Genomic DNA, 18,951 nt, shown 5'->3' on the forward strand with positions numbered 1-18,951 from the left:
TTTGCCTTTTGTAATCTACCCCTATAATCAAGGAATGTTTGTAGAGACTGGAAAATATTTCAACATCGCTGGCTGTATGTGAGAAGATGCTTCTAATCATTTTCTATTGACCCCCACTGACGTTCACAGTGTCCACAATGGTCGATTTTCCCATTTAATCCAAATCATCAACTACTTGCTTGAGTGCCTATGAAACCCACAATATCATGCTATGCAAACAGAGGCTAGAGACAGAAGCTGTGAGGACATGGTCTGCTCTCAGCAAATGCACAGTCTCAACAGAGGCAGGATAGGGGATGCTCCAGTACTGAAACTTACAGAAAAGAAATTCTTCTTTCCTAGTCATCTAAATAAACACAGCAGCCCATGAGCATCCTCTGATTTAGCATATGCCAACGCGGCCACTGGCATGCCAGTCCCTCAAGTTGATGGATATGGCACTGGGCATACAAGCAGCAATTTGCAATTCTGCTGAAGAATGATTCTCATCACCCAGTATCAACATCTGAATCTCAATATACTGCATATGTATGCTTTTGGGGGAAAATTATACGCTGTGGTGAAATGAACAATTTGGGACTGAAAAAAAAAATCTGCAGATATGCTTGAAAATCTCAACAGTCTACTTCCTATCATATTTCTTATTTCTCGTCTCATACACCCTTCACTTTTGTCATTTCCTTTTCAAATTTTTCCTTTTTCAAAGATCTATTTTATTTATTTGAAAGGCAGAGTAACACAGAGGCTGAGATCTTCCGTCAGCTGGCTCCCTCTCAGGTGGTTGTTAACGGTGGAGGCTGGGCCAGGCTGAAGTCAGGAGCCTGGAACTCCATCTGGGTCTCCCACATTTGTGGCAATGGTCCAACCACTTGGACCATCTTCTGCCGCCTTCTCAGGCACATTAGCAAGGAGCTGGATCGGGAGTGCAGCAGCCAGGATTCAAGCTGGCGCTGTGACATGGGATGCAGGTGGCACAGCCAGTGACCCAATCTGCTGCACCACACGTCAGCCCCTGTCAGCTCCTTTTCAGCAGTTTCCTCCAAATGAACCCTTGCAATGATATTCAGGATTAACCAAGTGAGCCACGGCGCCAGCCCCAACAATGATATGCAGGACGGGACTAACTCTGCAGTCACTTTCCTTGGTGCTCAGTGAACATGGGGGCAATATGTTAAATCACACACGAATCACTCAACACCTTACACTCTTGATCTTCTTAAAGAAGGGGAATCAAGAGGAACCAGACCCTGTCTTTGAACTCTAAGTTCTGTGCACCATATTGTCTATGTGAGGTGAAGAGAAGCTAATATTAATTACTCTTATGTCACTCCCCTTTAATGTCCGATGGCATAAACCTACGTGGAATTTAATAGATTTCTCATGCCTGTATTTTGGAAGAAAAGGTTTACTTTTTTGAGATCAGACTTGGTTTCCACTGTACAGAGCAGTGTTGCTTTTTTCTGTTTTTGTTTTTTACTTTCCTAAAGTACCATTTCCTATGTTAGACTTTGATCTGTTTTCTATCCCTTGATCTTATGAGCAGTATGCTTAACACGGTTAAAAGGTAAAAGTCTCAGCACAGTATACCTTCTTGAACAAAGAGTAAACATTACAAAAAGCTGAATTTTGCTTTTTAAAAAATTTTTATTTAATGTATACAGATTCCATGTATTTCATATATATAGATTTAGGAACACAGTGATACTTCCAACCCTAACCTCCTGCCTGCCCATGCTCTAGCCCTTCTTCCTCCTACCTCTTCTATTTCTACTCTTACTTTTTACACACATCTATTTACAGTTTACTTTATACTCCTAAGATTAAACGCACACTAGATAAAGAGTTCAACAAACACTAAGAAGAAGAAAAAAACACTGTTTCTCAACAGCATAGACAAGGGCTATAAACAATCCTCCAAACTCAAAATGCAATTTTACCCCTACACATTACATTTTAGGTACTCTGTAAGTTACCACAGATCAAGGAAAACATATGGTATTTGTCTTTTTGAGTCTGGTTTATTTCATTAAGTATAATGGTTTCTAGTTGCATCCATTTTGTTGCAAACAACAGGATTTCTTTTTTTTAATAGCTGAGTAATATTTCATAGTGTATATATACCGTAATTTCTTTATCCAGTCATCAGTTGATGGACGTCTGGATTGATTCCATGTCTTAGCTATTGTAAACTGAGCTGCAGTGAACATGGGGGCACAGATCACTCTTTCATACGCGGATTTCATTTCCCTTGTGTAGATTCCCAGGAGTGGGATTGCTGAGTCTAGGGTAGATCTATTTTCAGCTTTCTGAGGTATCTCCATACTGTCTTTCACAGTTTACATTCCCACCAGCGGTGGATTAGGATACTTTTTCCTCACATCCTCACCAGCATTTATTGTTCGTTGATTTCTGTATGAGAGCCATTCTAACCTGGGTGAGATGAAACCTCATTGTGGTTTTGATTTGCATTTCCCTGATGGCTAGTGATCCTGAGCATTTTTTTCATGTGTCTGTTGACCATTCGAATTTCTTCTTTTCAAAAATGTCTGTCACCAAAAAAATGAGCTATCAATACAGTTCAAAGACCTAGAAAAACAACAGCAAATCAAACCCAAAACTAGTAGAAGGAAAGAAATAACTAAAATTAGACAATAAACAAAATTGAAACAAAAAATACAACAGATCAGTGAAACAAAAAGTTTAAATAAAAACAAAATTGACACAACATCGGCCCAACTATAAAAATAGAGGGAGAAGACTCAAATCAATAAAATTAGAGATGAAAAAGGAAATATAACAGGCACCATAGAAATAAAAGAGAATGGGGGCCGGTGCTGTGGCATAGTAGATTAAGCCTCCCCTGCAGCGCCAGCATCCCATATGGATGTCGGTTCTAGCTCCAGCTGCCCCTCTTTCAACCCAGCTCTCTGCTGTGGCCTGGGAAAGCAGTAGAAGCATGGCCCAAGTCCTTGGGCCCCTGTTTCTATATGGGAGACCAGGAAGAAACACCTGGCTCCTGGCTTTGGATTGGCACAGCTCTGGCCGTTGCGGCGATCTGAGGAGTGAACCAACGGAAGTAAGACCTTTCTCTCTGTCTCTACCTCTCAAATAAATAAATAAATCTTAAAAAAAAAGAATCATCAGAAATTAGTACAAAGAGCTGTATGGCAACAAACCAAGAAATCTAGAAGAAATGGATAGATTCCTGGACACATACAACTTACCTAAATTGAACCATGAAGACAGAGAAAACTTAAACAGATCAATAACCAAGACAGATAATAAATCAGCAATCATGACCCTTCAGCAATGAAAAGCCCAGGACTGATGGCTTCACTGCTGAATTATACCAGGCATTTAAAGAAGAACTAATTCCAATTCTTCTCAAGCTATTCAAAACAGTTGAAAGGGAGGGAATCCTCCCAAATTCCTTCTAGAAGCCAGCATCACCTTAATTCCTAAACCTGAAAAAGATATAACAGAGAAAGAGAACTATAGACTAATTCCTTTGATGAACATAGATTCAAAAATCCTCAAGAAAATACTAGATAATCAAATCCAATAACACATCAGAAAGATCATTCACCCAGTCCAAGTGAGATTTATCCCAGGAATGCAGGGATGGTTCAACATTCATAAATCAATCAATGTGATACATAATATCCACTGTTTTGGGGAATGTAAACCGGTACAGCCACTGTGGAAGACAGTATGGAGATACCTCAGACATCTGAATATAGACCTACCCTATGGCCCAGCCATCCCACTCCTGGGAATTTACACAAGGAAAATGAAATCAGTGTATGAAAGAATTATTTATACCACCTTATTTATTGCAGCTCAATTCATAATAGCTAAGATATGGAATCAACCCAAATGCCCATAAATTGAAGAATGGATAAAGAAATTATTGGACATGTACACCATGGAATACTACACAGTGGGGAAAAAATAAATTCCTGTCATTTGCAACCAAATAGATAAAACTGGAAAACATCACACTTAGTGAAATAAGCCAGTCCTAAAAAGACAAATACCATATGTTATCCCTAATCTGTGATAACTAACAGAACACCAAAAAGCTAATCTAAAGAAGTGAAATTAACACTTCAAGATGTAATGACTTTGAACAGCCCTTGTCTCTATTGTTGAGGAACAGTTTTTTTTAATGCAATTTGTTGAACACTTTACTTAGAGTTAATCATATGTATATAAAGTTAATTGAAAATATATCTTAGGCCGGCGCTGTGGCTCAACAGGCTAATCCTCTGCCTTGCGGCGCCGACACACCGGGTTCTAGTCCCAGTTGGGGCGTCGGATTCTATCCTGGTTGCCTCTCTTCCAGGCCAGCTCTCTGCTATGGCCTGGGAAGGCAGTGGAGGATGGCCCAAGTGCTTGGGCCCTGCACCTGCATGGGAGACCAGGAGAAGCACCTGGCTCCAAGCTTTGGATCAGCACGATGAGCCGGCCGCAGCGGCCATTGGAAGGTGAACCAACGGCAAAAAGGAAGACCTTTCTCTCTGTCTCTCTCTCTCACTATCCACTCTGCCTGTCAAAAAAAAAATAAAAAGAAAATATATCTTAGTAAAAAATAGAATGGGACTAGGAGAGGAAGGAGGAAGGGGGATGGAAGGGCAGGTACGGTGGGGAGAATCACTGTATACCTAAAGTGGTATTTGTGAAAAGAATAAAATTTGTATTCCTTAAATAAAAGACTTCAAGGGGGAAAAAAGACATAAGGAACAACAAAAAAAAAAAGAAAGAAAGAAAGAAAGAAAGAAAGAAAAGAAAAATGCCTGTTCAAGTCCTTTGCCCATTTCTTAACTGAATTGTTTGGCTTGTTGTTGTTGAGTTTCTTGAGCTATTTATAGATTCCAGATATTAACCCTTTATCAGTTGCATAGTTTGCAAATATTTTCTCTCGTTCTATCTGTTGCCACTTCACTTTGCTGAGTGTTTCTTCTGCAGTGCAAAATCTCCTCAGCTTGATGTAATCCATTTATCAATTTTGGCTTTGATTGCCTGTGCTTCTGAGGTCTTTTCCAAGAAGTCTTTGCCTATGCCAATTTTTCCTAAGTGTTCTCTAGTAATTTGATGGTATCAGGTCATAGATTTAGGTCTTTAATCCATTTTGAGTGAATTTTGGTAGAAGGTATAAGGTAGAGGTCTTGTTTCATACTTCTGCATATTAAGATCCAATTTTCCCAGCACCATTTGTTGAAGAGACTGTCCTTACTCCAATGATTGATTTTAGCTCCTCTGTCAAAGATTAGTTGGTTGTAGATCCATGGATTGATATCTGGACTTTGTATTCTGTTCCATTGGTCTACATGTACGTTTTTGTGCCAGTATGAGGCTGTGTTGATGATAAATGCCCTGTAGTATATCTTGAAATCAGGTATCATGCTTCTGGCTTTGTTGTTGTTGCATAAGGTTGTGACAGCCATTTGGGGGCTGTGTTTTCACATGAATTTTTGGATCATTTTTTCTAGATGCAAGAAGAATGTCATTGGTACTTTGGAATCACATTGAATCTGTAAATTGCTTTCAGTAGTATGGACATTTTGATGATATTAATTCTTCCATGTTTTGTGTTTTCTTCTATTTCTTTCTTTAATGTTTTGTAATTTTCATCATAGAGTTAACTTCCTTGGTTAGATTTATTTCAAGGTACTTAAATTTTGTGTAGCTATTGTGAGTGGGATTGATCTTGGGAGTTCTTTAACAGCCATGATAATGGCCATATTTTAGTGGAGTCTTTTGGTTTCCCTCTATATAGAATCATGCCATCTGCAAATAGGGATATTTTGACTTACTCCTTCCCAATTTGTATCCCTTTGATTTCTTTTTCTTGCCTAATGGCTCTGGCTAAAACTTCCAGGACTATACTGAATAGTAATGGTAAAATTGGGCATACTCGTCTGTTTCCAGATATTAGCAGGAATGCTTCCAACTTTTCCCCATGCAGTAAGATGCTGGCTATGGGTTTGTCATAGATTACCTTGACTGTGTTGAAGAATGCTCCTTCTATACCCAACTTGCTTAGAGTTTTCATCATGAAAGGATTTTTTTTTTTGACAGGCAGAGTGGATAGTGAGAGAGAGAGAGACAGAGAGAAAGGTCTTTCTTTTTGCCGTTGGTTCACCCTCCAATGGCTGCTGCAGCCGGCTCATCGTGCTGATCCGAAGCTTGGAGCCAGGTGCTTCTCCTGGTCTCCCATTTTAAAATTTCTTCTCTGATTTTAATTCTTTCTTTCTTTACTCATTTTGGGTTTGGTTTGCTGTTGTTTTTCCAGGTCCTTGAGATGCATTGAAGGCTCATTTATTTGGTGCATTTCCAATTTTTTTTAAAGATTTATTTATTTGAAAGCAGAGGTACACAGAGAATTACAGACACACACACAGAGGTCTTCCATCCACTGTTTCACTCTCCAAATGGTCACAATGGCTGGAGCTGAGCTGCTCTGAAGCCAGGAGCTTTCTCCAGGTCTCCCACATGGGTGCAGGGGCCCAAGGACTTGGGCCATCCTCTGCTGTTTTCCCAGACACATTAGTAGGGAGCTGGATGGAGGTGGAGCAGTTAAGACTTGAACCGGTGTCCATATAAGATGCTGGCACTCCAGGCCAGGGCTTTAACACACCACACCACAGCCACAGCCCCTCCAATTTCTTAATGTAGGCACCAATTTCTATACACTTCCCTATTAACACTGATTTCACTATATCCCATGAGTTTTTTTATGCTGTATTTTTTTTTTCATTTATTTTCAGGAATTTTTAAATTTCCCTTTGATTCCCTCTATGTCCCACTCTTCACTGAAGAACATGTTGTTCAGTATATATGTGTTTATACATTTTCTAGAGATTCATGAGTTACTAATTTCCAGCTTCATTCCTTATGGTCTAAAAAATATGCATGGTATAATTTCAATTTTTCTGAATTTGTTTAGACCTGCTTTATGGCCTAGCATGTGGTCTACCCTAGAGAAAGTTCCATGCACTGATGGAAAGGATATGTATTCTTCAGTTGGTGGGATGAAAGGTTTGGTAGATATCAGTTAAGTCCATCTGGTTGATACTGTCAGTCAGCTCTATTGCTTCTTTGTCGATTTTCTGTCTAGTTGATCTGTCCATTGCTGAAAGTGGGGTGTTGAAGTCCCCCATTACTATTGTATTGGAGTATATGTCTCCCTTTAGATCCATTTACATTCATTTCAAACAGCCAGGCACCCTGGAATTGGGTGCATATACATTTATTATAGTCATATCTTCCTGTTGAATAGATCCCTTAGTCATTACATAATGTCCTTCTTTTTCTCTTTTAACAGTTTTTGTGTTAAAGTCTATTTTGGCTGATAATAGGATGGCAACACGTGCTCATTTTTGCTTTCTGTTAGCATGGAATATCTTTTTCCATCCTTTCCCTTTCAGTCTGCATGTATCTCTGGTGGTGAGGTATGTTTCTTGTTGGCATCAAATATACGGGGTCTTGTTTTTTAACCCATTCAGCCAGTCTGTACCTTTAATTAGGGAATTTAGGCCATTTACATTCAAGGATACTATTGATAAGTAATGACATGGCCTTGCTATTTTTTCATAAATATTCCTATTGTTTTCTTTGGATTTCCTTTGTACTTTTACTGGGAGATTTTCTGCCTTCATATTCTTTTATAATGATGGCTATCATTCTGTTTCTGTGTGTAGCACACCCATAAGCATCTTTTGTAAGGGTGGACGAATGGTGACAAATTCTTTCAATTTCTGTTTATTTTAGAAGGTCTTTATTTCACCCTCATTCATAAATAAGAGTTTTGCATGGTACAGTACTCTGGATTGACAGTTCTATTCTATTGAGATTTGGACCATGCCTCTCCATTCTCTTCTAGCCTATGGGGTTTCTGACAAGAAATCAGCTGTGAGTCTAACTGGAGATACTCTGAAAGTAATCTGGCATTTCTCTTGTGTACATTTTAGAATATTTTCTTTATGTTTTACTGTGGAAAGTTTGACTACATACAAGGTGTAATGGTGAAGATTTTTTCTGTCATATCTATTAGGAGTTCTGTGTGCCTCATGTACTTGGATGTCCCTTTCTTTCTCCAAATTAGGTAAGTTTTCTGTAATCACTTCACCAAATAGGCCTTCTAACCCATTCTCTCTTTCTATATCTTCAGGAACTGCTAAGACCCATATGTTGGGTTATTTGATAGTATCCCATAAATCTTGAATATTGTTTTTAATTTTTCTAATTTTTTTTTCTGAGATTTTCCAAAGATTTGTATTCTAGATCAGATATTCTTTCTTCTGCCTCAAAAGTCTGTTGTTAATGCTTTCCACTGTATTTTTTCACATCTTGAATTCTTCATTTCAGATATTCCAGTTTGCTTCCTCTTTAAAATCTCACTTTCATAGGAAAATTTTCCCTCCATGTCATGTAAGGATTTAACTCATGAATTTGCTTCTCATTGCTTCTGAGTATTCCTATGATCATTCTTTGGAATCCCTTTTCAGATATTTCATCAATCTCTTTGCTTTCACATTCTAATACTGACGTGTTGCTATGTTTCTTTGGAGAAGTCATGTTGTCTTCCTTATTCTTGTTTCTTGAACTTCTGCACTTATTTTTAGCATTTGTGGAAATTCCTTATTGGTTTTCTCCTCTGATGGCTTTATCTTTGAACTATGCCTCAGTGGCTTAGTGGAGTGTCTGCTCTTTACCCAGAGGCGTGTGCTGGGTGTGGCCAGGGAGCTGTGATCAGTGCTCCAGGATGGGGTGATTATCCAGTGTGACACCCAGGTTGGGCATAGTAGATCTCCTTTACTGTCAGCAGAGGGGAAGGCATGATCACCTCTGTTGGCGTAATCACACTGTCCTCTCCTCTCTTCCAAGGTGATCCATGCCCAGGGTTAGTCCACAGTGGGCGCAACCCTCACCTGCTTTACTGCCTGAACTCCACAAAGGAACTGTGCAGTCCTCAGTGTCATCAGGGTTCCCTCTGCAATGATCCATCCCGTAGTCATGGCGTTCTGAGCCTCTGACACCAGATACAGTGATTGCCCAGAGACCCAGCTACACCCCGTGCTCTATGACAGGTACTGTACCTACCGTGCAGTCACAGAGTTCCCATCATCACAGTGTGCAAGGCTCCCACAGTCACAGGGTGCAGGGGATCTGCTCCATGCCAGTGGCCTGTCCCAATCACAGAGGGAGCAGAGACATTCCCAGTGCCAGAGAGGGGAGGGGGAGGGGAGAGACTGTAAAATGCTTGAAGTGGGAAAGGACTGCAAGCTAAGGAACCCTATCTATCACAGGGGGTACTCACCTCAAGAATTGAGTTGTCAAGAGGTAGGTGTTGTGTATAGTGGGTTAAGCTAGGTATTGTGGTATAGTGGGTTAAGCTGTCACTTGGGGTGTTATATTCTACACTGGAGTGCCTGGTTTGAGTCTAGTTACTCCACTTCTGATCCAGCGACTTGCTAATGTGCCTGTAAGGCAGCAGATACAGTCCACATAGTTGGGCCCCTGCCACCCAACAGGAGACCCGGATGGAGTTTCAGGTTCCTGGCTTTGTCCTGGCTGAGCCTTGGCTTTTGCAGACATTGGGGGAGGGAACTAGTGGGTGGAAGTGTTTTTTTTTTTTTTTTTTTTTTTCTGTTTCTCTCACTCACACTCTGCCTTTTAAACAAATAAATAAGTTTTAAAAACAACAAAAGAGTTGTCAAGGTGAGCATCTGGCCTGGTTGCTAAGACACTCTTTGGGTGTCTACCCCCTATCGGAGGGGGTGTCCAGGTTCAAGTCCCAGCTCTGGCTCCAGATTCTAGCCTCCTGCTAATGCATACACCTTGGGAGGCTGAAGGTGATGGCTCAATTTGTTGAGTTCCTGCCTTCCATATGGGTGGGCAACCTGTACTGAGTTCTGTGCTCCTGACTTTGGGCTGGCCCAGTCCTGGCGGTTGTGGATATTTTGGGGATGAACTAGCAGATGTGAGCTCTGTGTCTGTCTGCCTCTCAAATTAATTTTTTTTTTTAAAGAACAGAGCTGTCTCTTGAAGAGAAGAGCACGTCAAGCTTTGCCATACCACAACCTTGCTTCTGTCATAATTTCAGACTGGGGTCTCAGTTATCATAACACACTAAAATGCATGACAAATAAAAAAAAGGATGGATATATGTTTTTAAAATAAACAAGCACATGTATATGGAACAAAATCCTTAGTGTGGTTCATTAACTGTGACAAAAATACTTTATACTAATATGATGTGAGTCACAGGGGAAGCTAGGTATGGTATATAAACTGTGACAAATGTATTATACTAATACAAGATGTTTAACAACAAGGGAAGCTGTGCGTGGGGTATATGGGAACTTTTTGTACCACTTTACAATTTTTGTTGTGTAAATTTAAAATAATTCTGAAATAAAGTTTTTTTTAAAGTAGGATTCCACTTTAAAGGCTCCTTTTGGGGGAATTTTTCTGCACTGAATGGACTTTCTGAGGTGTCTTTAAAAAAATGTGCCCAGCAAAGCTTAGATTGAAGAGGGCTTTTCCTGGTAAATCCTGCAGTCGGAAGTAGAGCCGTCTTCATGGCTCCCTGGGCCTCCAAACGTCAGACTTAGAGCCATTTATTTCAAAATGCTGAACACTACCCCTGGGTGCATGCCTATAACCAAAAGATGCTGCTTCGAGAGTCAACACTTCTGCCTTTAGCTTTGTCTGGCGTCAAACTTGGGCTCCTTGGGAGCAGAAACGTCACTGTTTGCTCTGTGAGCCCGAGTCCTGGCAGCACAGTCTCTGTGGGAGGCATTCAGGTCTGTTTGCTCAAATGGTATAAAGACATGGAAGGAAATCTTGACTGTACTGAGCCAACCCGGAAAAAAGGAAATAAAATTGTGTTTATTTAACAAGGAGGATTAAAATAGGTGGCATTTTAGGAGTATGCAATTCAATAATTTTTTTTTTTTAATGTCTTTTTGAGCTTTAGTCCCTAGAAGAGTGAAGGCTCTCACGTTCTGGAAGGGACACTGACACTGTCACCAGGCTTGACCCCCAGCCCCTGGGAGTCAAGCCGTGATTTTCTAAAGTTACAGGAATGGGTGGGCAGGATTCAGAGGGTCAAAGGCCCCCTTCCAGGAAACACACTCACAGAAGTGTGACCTCTGGGGAGACTGTGCGCTCCTGTGCGGCTGGCAAACACCTTCTCCGCTTTCAAGACGGCTCAAATGACACCCCTGGGAGGCCGTCTGGCTCCCGGGGCAGCTGTGTACTCTGCCCCCTGGGCTCTCTGTACTCTCAAATATCACTAATCACACTTTTCTCCGGCTATCTGTTTACATGTCTGAATTCAACGCAATGAGGCTCTGTTCACAGGGCAGTGCCCCGACTATTTGCCGGGGCAATGTGAACTTGGAGGGGCTACACGGCAGGAGGGACCCGGGCTCTGAGAAGACGAGCACACAGCCACCTGCCACTCTCTGCACGTGTGGTGGCAGAGACGGCGGGAAGGAGAGTGACCATGAACTCCTGCCTCGCTTGGCCTTGGTTCCCCCCACGCCCTCACGTAGCACCTGGCACCTAGCAAGCCCCACACATGTTAATGGAGGGAGAGAGGAAGAGGAGCAAGGGGAGGGGGAACAGGCAGAAATGCCCCACCCCTCCCTCCCTCGTGTAACTGATGTCAAACCCATCAGTGGCGCTGCAGGTGGCACAGAGCGAGGGGCGGCTCAGTCCTCCCCAGCACATAGCCAGTGCATGGCTGTCACCATCGGATGGAGACGAGGCACCAGTTGTTCTGCATCTAACCACACTCCCCACCCCCGTGTCAGTGACCCCGCTTTCTCAGGAGGACTGCAGAAAAGGGACCCCGAGAGGTTGCCCCCCCTGGACCAGGGGCGATATGAACTCAGTTCTCGCGGTCTGCACGAGTGGACCGCAGCGGGCTCTTCTGCTACCACACAGGGGCTCCTCCAGAACGCGAGCCCCTCGCACCTCCCACCTCCCTTGCTGTCCAGTTGCCTGCTCCTCCCCAGTGGCGTCTGTGCAGTGCATCTTGGGTTACGTCCACCAGATGGAGCGAGGACTCTCATTTCAAGCCTCTGCTGCCTGCACCCCCGGGCGCTCCCCGAGCAGCCGCTGCTACCCCAAGAGATGCCAGCGTCACGTATTCCTCAAATTTTCATCTTCCACAGCCAGTATCATTTCACTCCCTGGGGAGGGACCTCGCTTTGTTGCTTAGGCTAGCAATATAATCCCCAGCTCTCCCGAAGCCAAAATATCCATTACAGGCTCCTCTGGATGACGGCACCAATTGCAGTGGAGACCACTGGAACCACGGCCTACATCTAGGGAGGGGAGAGGCTGCCAGAAGCGATCGAGCCTATGAGAGAAGTGGCATAAGGTGAAATTGAATCGCCCATTCCCTCTACATATGGAACCCTGATTGCAAGTGACAGACTTTTAACTTAACTCTAAACTACTGCTCTCTCAAGAGAGACCCACCAGCTGCTGTTGTGAGGCTTTTCCTGAAGGGTGGAGTTTTCTTTTCTTTTTTTTTTTTTCCTGAGGTCCTAATTAATTGGGTGTAAAGATTCCCATAGCACCCCAGCTTTGCCAGCATAATGATCGGCGGAGATTGAAAAAATAAATCATCTGTAATTAAAACAAAGCGTTTTACCTGGCGTGAGGAGTCCCATGTTGTGTCATTCCATTTCTGCAAAATACAGAGAGTAGGCAATGCGAAGAGACAGGAGGCAGATGGGCAGCTGTGGGCAGGCGCGGCGAGGCGTAACTGCTCCTGTGCTTTGTGTGGTGGTGATGGAAGTGTTTCGGAACGAGACAGAGGTGATGGTTGCTAGACACTGCGCATGTACTAAATGTGCTGACTTGCTCACTTTAAAATGCTTCTTTTGATGTTCAGTGAATTTTGCTTGAATGTGAAAGATGCGTTACAATGGAAGAACTCATCATTTCTCATTGCTATGTTCCCATTCCCTAGTGATACATGGGATCAGATAAATTTCTCTGTTTTTTTTTTTTCTTTTTTCGTTGTTTGTTTGAAGGGCAGAGTTACACAGAGAGAGGGACAGAAAGAAAGAGATCTTCCACCCACTGGTTTACTTCCCAAATGGCTGAATGGTCAGGGCTGGACCAGGCAAAGTCAGGAGCCCCGGGCTTCTTCCTGATCACCCACACAGGTGCAGAAGCTCAAGCACTTGGGTGGTCATCCATGGCTTTCCCAGACACATTAGCAGGGATCTGGACTGGAACTGGAGTAGCCGGGACTCAAACCAGTGCCTGTAGGGGATGCTGGCATTGCAGGTGGCAGCTGAACCTGCTACGCCACAGCGCTGGTCCTGGTTTCTTAGTTTTAATATCTGTCACCTTTTGGTTTTTCTAGGGAAAAGCTGTCTCTTCCAGGATCGGTAATTTAAACCCATTACACCTGCTTTGCTTGGCCCATGCAGTCTAACTCCATGGTCATCGGTTCCAGAAGTAGAGAGCAGCAGCTATTCGTCTGCAGCTCCCAGCACCAGCTGGCTCATCAGCCATGCAGACCGGTGCTGACCAGTCTCTACAACTCCGTGCAGCCTGTGCAAGCTGGCTGAGCTGAGGGCAGTGGCATTGTGGGTGCTGACATCCCACAAAGACAACGGGCTGTTTTAATTTAGCAGAACTAAAGATAGACCTTGCTGTCTCTACACACTTCCAGGGTCAAAGAAAATAAGGGCTAAAAGAGAAAAGGTGGTCTTTGCAAAAAACAAACAAAACAAAAACCACCACCTTTCTTCTTCTTCTTCTTCTTTTTCTGTACGAAGAACATATGCTTCAACACCCAGAGCTGAAGCAGGCAGCTGTGAAGTGCAAACAGAAGCCTCAGTGCTTAGGGGGAGTAAGAACACATTTAGAACACAGGAAAAAGAATGGACCGGGAGGCACTGTAGCACAGTGGGTAAGCACTTGCTTGGGATGCTGGCGTCACACACCAGAGAGCCAGTTCAAGTCCCAGGTGCCCAGCTTCTGGTCCAGTTTCCTGCTAATGCAACCTGAGAGCCAGTGGATGATGTTCCGAGTGCTTTGTCCCTTGTCACGCAGGTGGGAGATCCAGATGGAGTTGCTGGCTTAGCTCAGCCCCAGCTGCTGTGGGCATTTGGGGAGTGAACCAGGGAACGGAAGATCGATCTCTCTGCCTTTCAAGTAGATGAAAACTTAAAAAAAAATTGCTTTGAGAGAACAGACCTTGAAACCACAGGATAAGGCAACCAAAACATACTTAGGAAAGGCATGTAGAGGGCTGCCCAGTCTTCCCCAACTCCATATCCCACTCCCAACACACACACTGTGCAGTCAGGGCCCTGGGCAAGCCCTGAGCAGCCATCTTCTGAAACATCCCATGTCTCTTGAGCTCTGCTTTTTGACGTAGCTCTAACTCCCTGCTTGTGACCAGCGACATTAGCTTTCCTACTACAGCTCTGTCTCATCCCCCAGAGTGAGCTGAGCGGGCACTCTCCTCCACCAAGATGTATACACCTTCCTCTGACACGACTGCCTTTGGGGGCTCCATCCCCACTGCACTCAGCCCAGGCGCACCCACGGGGAAGTGGCCAGCTCTGCTCTGTGCCTCCTTCTCCTCCTGAGGTGTATCCCTCATGACTGTGCCCAAAAAGAGCTCCAGTGTGGATTCAGACTCCCAGATGGCTACACTACTTAGGAAGAATCTGAAAATCTGATGAAATCTAATGAAAAAGCAATCTATTAAATGCTTTCAAAATCCCCTAATTCTATTGCAATAGGCTGATTCAGAGGGAGATATAGAGATAGAGAGATAGAGATAGAGATATAGAGAGATAGAGATAGAGAGATAGAGATAGAGAGAGATATATTCCCCCATGTTGTGATCCAGCCTAAGAGAACGTGTTTCTATCACAAAGTGTTCTACATGCTACAGAGATTACAGCACTATTTTCCTGGAAAGCTATCCGAAAGAGGGAAAGCATCTGCTCCCATTGTTTGTCATGCTATGAGAGGAGACGCCAAATGGGGGCTGGGCCGTGGAGCGAGCGAGCTTCCACTCTGCCTTCAGTAGGGACGCTGAGACACAGCTTCCGCCGTGAGCTGTCCTAGGGCCAAGCAGCGCAGGCCAGGCCCGCAGTGTGCAACTCGCCCTGTGCCAGCTTCCTGTTGGCTGCACTTCAGTGTCACAGCCACCGCACCACATGAAAGGCACAGGAAAATCACACTGGCCCAGCGCTTTTGATCACCGACCCTGACCCTGAGCCAGTCATCTGGGCTTTCTGGGCCTGTTTCCCTGAGCGTAGCGTGGGAACTTAGCTACTGCTTATTGTTTAAGAGGGCAGTGCTGGGCCCCTCACAAAGTTGAAGTCCTGACCCTGGTGTCACAAAATGTGGCCTTATTTGGAGATTGGAGTAGAGTGGGCGTTTACTCCAGGGTCTGGTATCCTTGGAAGAAGAGGGAAGAGACTCGTGGGCAGCCAGGCGTACAGTGAGAGCAGCAGGTGTCGGGAGGGAGAGCCAGCAGTGACAGAGCTGCAAGCAGAGGCGTGCCAAGGATGCCAAGACCGCCTCCGGCTAGGCAGAGGCGAAGAAGGCTCCCCACACATGTCTCCGAGGGAGCACAGCCCCAGCTTGATTTTGTACTTCTAGCCTGCAGAACTGCAAAACAATACAGCTCCGATGTTGTAAGCCACCCGTGTGCAGTGCTTTGCTGTGGCAGCCTAGCAAAGGAATATGGTGGTGGGTGGAGGTCTAATTTATTTTGCATGTCTGTGTGCATTGTCACGGCCAAGGGAACACACTTCTCTCTGTGACCACTAGGTTTGAATGTGTCCCCTGAAACAGTCTCTGCGGCAACAGTGCTGGGCGGTGGGGCTGATGAGAGCTGGTTAGGTCGTGAGCACTGGGCCTCCGGAGAGGATAAATGTCATTATCGTGCAGTGAGCTATCGTCTGCAGAGCGGATGGGTTTCTCGCCCTCTCTTGCTCTTCTGCCTTCCACCATGGGATGATGCGGGTGGAGGGATCTCGCCAGGTATAAGTGCGGCGCTCTTAGACTTCTTATCCTCCAACTCTGAGCCAAATCAACCTCTGAACTCTACAAACAAGCCAGTCTCAGGAGCTCTGCCACAGCAACAGAACACGAACTCTGACAGTATCTAAACCAAGGAAAGAGCAGCATTTCCTCCGAACCTAACGCCTCTCCACGCTCACTCCAGCCGGCACACCGCCTGCGCTCCCTCCAGCCGGCACACCCACCGCCTGCGCTCCCTCCTGCCTCTCCACGCTTACTCCAGCCGGCACACCCACCGCCTGTGCTCCCTTCTGAGGCCTTGGCATGTTATTTCCTTCTTGCCTTGACTGTACACTTGACTTCTTGTCTCCCCCACGGAGGCCTCCTCTGCCCAAAGCACTGAGCACTGCACTCCGGCCCCTCCCATTCGGAAGCCCCCCTGCCTTTTACTCTGCTCTGCTTTCCCTTTTCGTTTGTTGCCGTCAGCTTCTCAAACCCTGCCGACATGCTTAGTGTGTGCATCCCTCCACGCTGAACCAGAAGCTCCACGAGGCCAGGCCTGGAGCAGCTCTGCTGGTTCATGGGAGCAAGCAGCTGAGGCCACTCCCATTAGGGGCTTGACAAAAAATTCTTGAAAATTTCATCATACTTTTTTTAAAAAGATACTTTATTATTACAGAAGCTATACATGTACATTGCTGAAAAAATTGAAAAAATTTTAAAACTTCCAATTCCCACCATTCCAAACAATTTCTCAAATTATTGTAAACAAGAGCATATTTTTTAAATTTTAATAATCGATCCTTACCTAAATATATTAAAGATATTCACAGTATAATCAATAACAATTAAGCTATCTAAAATTAAATCATTTAAATTTGATGGGTATTTTACACTTAGAATACATCCCTGTTTGGATGCTAATCTAAAAAAAATTTTGAGGAGGTCAGCATTTGGTGCTGGTTAAGACACAGCTTGGGACAATGATGTCCCACATGGGAGTGCTTGGGTTTGAGTCCTGACTACACTTTTTTTTTTTGGACAGGCAGGAGAGCGGACAGTGAGAGAGACAGAGAGAAAGGTCTTCCTTTTTGCTGTTGGTTCACCCTCCAATGGCTGCTGCGGCCGGCGCACCGCGCTGATCCAAAGGCAGGAACCAGGTGCTTCTCCTGGTCTCCCATGGGGTGCAGGGCCCAAGCACTTGGGCCATCCTCCACTGCCTTCCTGGGCCATAGCAGAGAGCTGGCCTGGAAGAGGGGCAACCGGGACAGAATCCGGTGCCCCGACCGGGACTAGAACCCGGTGTGCCGGTGCCGCAAGGCAGAGGATTAGCCTGTTGAGCCGTGGCGCCGGCCCTGACTACACTTTTAATTCCAGCTTCCTGCTAATGCCTCCCTGGGAGGCAGCAGGTGATTACAGCTCAAGTACTTGGGTCCCTGCCACCCACATGGGAGACCTGAATTGAGTTTCCAAGTCCTGACTTCAGCCTGGCCCAGGCCTGGCTGTTACAGATATTTGGGGGAGTAAAACAGCAAAGGGGAGATAGCTCTGTCTCTCTCTGCCTTTCAAATAAAAAACATCTTTTCATTTAAAAAATTCATTTCAAATGTTTTAAGAGAGTGGTGTTTACGTTAAGGGATGACTCCCCAAGGGGTTCCATGGCCTACAGAGAAATGTACAGTAGGCGGCACGCTCAGCTTACAAGGCCTGGTGTGTGGATTAAACCAAATAACATATTCCAATAGCTGAAATACAATGCTTGCAAAAAATAGTTGCTATTTTCTTTCCTTTGATCTTATCATTAACTGCCATCCCTTCCCCCAAATTCTAAAAAGGTGGCAGCAGAGAGCGACAGCCAGAGGAGTGGTCAGCTGCTGTTCTCAGAGAAGGGGCAGACAGGGGACACCTCCTTCCACCCCAGCGCTCGGAAGACCACGCCCCCAGACTGAAAACGTCAAGTTCTAAAGTCCCCAAACTCTAGGAGACACGAGGCCAGTATTCCACAGAACTTCATACTAGCAACGAATAAACAATGCCCATTACATTTTAAAACTTCATACCCCTCCCATTTCAAAGCCCATTTCTATGAAATTTTCTTTTATACATGGAAGAACTGGGGTTCTGAGAATTTAAGTGACTTGTTTAAGTTTACTGAGCTACTGAGTAGAAGAAAGAGCTGGGCATTAAATCTAGAATTAGGATCATCAGTGACAAGGATCATTTAACCTACATTTGATGAAATACTTACCGAGGGTACTTTAAAACATGTGTGGGAGAATCAAAATAAAAGATGTTGATTTTGGTACAAAAATTTTGAAAGTCACGCACAGCTTTTCATAAGATGCATTTGCCATGACCTGTTTGAAGAGCCTAGTACTCCTCATTTCTGGACTACCAAGAAATGACACACTCTAACACTTGCTCCATAAGATGCCTCCCACCCTCCTCAATACAAGTGACTTACCTATGTCAACAGCTCCGGGTCCTTTTGTCGCTGGGCAACTCGCCACCAGAATTTTCTTCTTGTAAAAAGGAAAATTCCCCTCCAGTGGCTAAGTGTGTCTGGAAATGGGATCCTTTTCTGGAAGAGCCTGGGAATCACTGCTCTGGCGAACGGCTGAGGAAAAACAAAACAGCAAGAACGTCATGGCTTAGTCCTCTCGTGGGAAGCCTTTGCGATCAATCTCTTTTTCATCTCATCCTTTGGCAGAAGTCGCTATGAGTCAGGGAGGAAGGCTTTGCTTCTCCACCCCCGAGGCTTCGAATTAGGTTTGGCGATATTAGGTTTTCATCACTTAGCCTACATTTATTGAGGGGCTTTAATAGTGTTATTATAAACTGCCACCACTTTTGAGGGGGATGAAGAGAATGACATCCAGGAATATTGAGACTTCCTTTTTTGCCATACAGAACTCTCACATGTATCCA

General features: G+C 44.4%; 1 protein-coding gene across 1 annotated transcript in view; it reads right to left on the reverse strand.

Annotated features, from left to right (window-relative positions):
• CRACD (capping protein inhibiting regulator of actin dynamics) overlaps positions 1–18,588 on the reverse strand; it is a 118,288-nt gene extending 99,700 nt beyond the window's left edge. The window contains exon 1 of the mRNA XM_062198940.1: positions 18,488–18,588. The gene's annotated coding sequence lies outside the window, so the exon portion shown is untranslated. The remainder of the gene's footprint in view (positions 1–18,487) is intronic.
• Positions 18,589–18,951: the final 363 nt, after the last annotated feature.

This window comes from Lepus europaeus, chromosome 8, assembly GCF_033115175.1.
Source record: "Lepus europaeus isolate LE1 chromosome 8, mLepTim1.pri, whole genome shotgun sequence".
Classification (NCBI taxonomy): domain Eukaryota; kingdom Metazoa; phylum Chordata; class Mammalia; order Lagomorpha; family Leporidae; genus Lepus; species Lepus europaeus.